This window comes from Neodiprion fabricii, chromosome 7 (genome assembly GCF_021155785.1).
Source record: "Neodiprion fabricii isolate iyNeoFabr1 chromosome 7, iyNeoFabr1.1, whole genome shotgun sequence".
Taxonomy (NCBI): domain Eukaryota; kingdom Metazoa; phylum Arthropoda; class Insecta; order Hymenoptera; family Diprionidae; genus Neodiprion; species Neodiprion fabricii.
In genome coordinates this window covers 14030638-14033887 of record NC_060245.1, presented here as the reverse complement: position 1 = coordinate 14033887, position 3250 = coordinate 14030638, and positions in this window count along the sequence as shown.

Sequence of the window (3250 nt, the reverse complement as noted above, 5' to 3'; positions counted from 1 at the left end):
GTTCCTAAACTTACCGAATTCCGCTCAACAATGGAAATTCATTGAGCAAATTTCCAAATAGTGACGTCCCTGTGTAACATCCTGTGACGTCATAACGGTGAAATCCGGACAAATCAAGTTACTGTAACATCCGACCGCAACATCCGTATGTTTTATCGACTATTATTACTGCATGTTACTTTTATCAACTAACCAAACTCGAAGTACGAGAATCTTGTAACCATAAGAAATTAAAACAACTGTCTATTTGGAATATCCCTAGATGGAAATAACTATGACATTCACTAAACAAAGCTTGAAAACCATGTTACGAGATCTTCGCACTACAAAGAGCTATAATATTATTATACGTTATTATATTGTTACGTGCCAGCCGGTATCCACGGCGGCGCCCTCCCTGCGCCCTACCTGACCAGCGTGCAGTTATCATAAGAGAGCCTCACGTGCTCTTACCGATAGTCGTAGATTAATACTAACACACATAGCTACCATCATAACGTCCAAATCCTTATATCGATAGTTCTCACACGCTAGATCAACCGTTATTTTATCAGTCATATTCATAACATACATGGTATGCACATTTTTTCCCATTTAACCGTTATACCTTTCAACATTAGCTTTCACATAAAACCTTTGATTTACGATCTCAACCGTAATAACTCAAAGTAATAAACACCTGCAGTAATTAAGATAATCAAGTAGACTAAACACCGGAAACATGGGAAGAGAAATCACGGATAGTTCACGGACAAAGAAACCCTTATTCTCAGAATTCAGGATAGCGCCTTCATTTTAATAACGATAAGACCAATTAACGCTCCGCCGCTTGCTTCTCTAAACCAATTACCTCGCACTAATCCACCACCGAGATCTCATGCACGAATCAGAAATCCTACCCTCAATTATTTCATCATCTTTGACCAATCATCCGAGACCCGCGAGAAATCGCGACTCCTTTGAACTCCTCCTACTTTTCCTCTAATTCAACCTCTCCAGAAAATAGAATAGATCAGAAGAACTTCAGACATCATAGAGAACAGATCAGATCTCTACCTAAATCCTAGAATAAAATCAATATAAGTCATTCAGAACCTTCGAGACTTGTAACAGTTAATCACTGCGATAGTGATTAACACCAATCTGTACCACGATTGTAAACCTACCATCGAGAACTGGAAGAAGACCGTTAATAAATGTGTAATTAACCCAAGTGTTGTCATAAACAATTATTTCAATCACGCATAGTGATGGTTGGCACGAGCCCTACCTAACGAACTTTCAGAATTGTGGGCGAGTTGAACGAGAAGATCTGAGGAGCTGATCAGCGGATTCCCGAGATCTACATACACCAACTACGTAAGTCAAGAGAACGATTTAAACCACGCGGCGAATCAGGATCGACTCGGAACGTTCCTCTCGGAACGTAACAATATATCACTATCATATTAACACCATAATCAACTAACACGATTATATCCAATTATTATATAGCACTCGACAATGCCATTTGTGCATTCGGAGCTGAGAGCTATACTAAAAGCAACTTAAGCTATACCATATAGTCTGGAGTATAGAAGACTGTGAAACCATAGATAAATGTATAACCAATATAATGTAAAGATAGCACTGCTGCAATAATCCATAAAACCAGAGACTGCAAAACCTTCAAAACCGTGAATACTAATTATCCAGCATGAACTATACCTTTCTCCGTAACGCCGTATTGTAGGCAACACGCGCAACGTTTTGAAGGCAATGCAGATCTCCAATGTGGAGCCATACAGAGCTTCATCTAAAGAACACATTAGGAAACTTACCGACGAAACGATTGAAGGTAAATCAACTCGCAATAAACTCAAAGATGCATACGTGGCAACGCCCAATGACAGGCAACCAACAAACATAAGAAAAACGTTCTAGAAGCTTCCAAGCCGATTTATATCAATATAAGAATTATTAATTACAGAAGAGAATTATATACGAAAGCACACATGTAAACCTGCTCTAAAACTATGGATTATCAAATTGTTAAATACCCTAAATCTGTTAAGATAATTATAACACAAACACCTAAGAATATTCGCAGCAGCGCGATTCTAATAATGTTAAGCAAACAGCAACTATGTCTCATGAACAATCGCTATTGTACTCCAGGTGAATAACGACAGTAATCAATTATAATACATATGCAATTTTATATAGATACACGCTATAAAACTAACAAACGACGAGTAACCAATATGACATATAGACTTTGTCATGAACAGGATAGTAAGAATATTAAGAAGTAAACAGGAACTAGAATTCAGCGCATCGTGACCCCGAAAATGCACACGGCACTAACATAAAACATGAGTCACCACTAGCGCATACGCACTGCGATTACCATATTAGGAAATAGCTGCCGAAAGCACGAGACGGGGGGAAGAAGCACAGTAGCCGAGGGGCCAAGGGGGGCTTGCGCCCCAACAACAAATCCCACGCAGAATGGAAAACTACAGAACAACCACCCCGCACCTACACCACCGCACCAGTGCAGCGTTATACCATATGTAAAAACTTGCAATATAGTAATAGCTCAAGAACTAAGATCACAGGCGTGCATGCGGCGAAGATGTCGTGCCCTAATTAGAATTCCTAGAAAAAGGGGGAGGTGCGCAAAAGGTGACAAAATCTAAAGAAGGGGATCGTTCTGCGCAACGATCGACCCCTATAAAAACGGCGACCGATCATCCGATCGTCCTCTTGGTTTCTACCACCAGATTCGTCATCTTGTTCCGGTACAGTCTCGCGGTAAAATCCTTTTGCCTTTTGCATTTAAACTTTTCATGCAACGTTACTCTGCCCAAAAGTCCAGAGAGCTTTCAGCTCCGTTTTGTCATATTAATTTGAGATCTCACACTAAGTAACTCCGTTTTTGTGACTTGAAATATTGAACTTATAAAATAAATCGAAGTTAATCAAAGTATCCAAATATATTAGAATCAGTTATTCCGTTAAATCCTCTCACCAATCTACGGTGCAAGTCATCATATCCAGAGTACTCTGAAGAGGTAAGCCAATTAATTAAATCTTTTATTCAATAATTACTCTTTCCTCGGTTCGTTCGATTAGAGCGACAGAATGCCCGTTGTCTGGTGTATTTCAATACTTTATCGGTAATTGGTGACCCAAACTACTGATGTGAGTCTAACTGTAGCTGTGTGAATCACTTTGGTGTCTAACATCTGGAAATTTCCACCAGGTA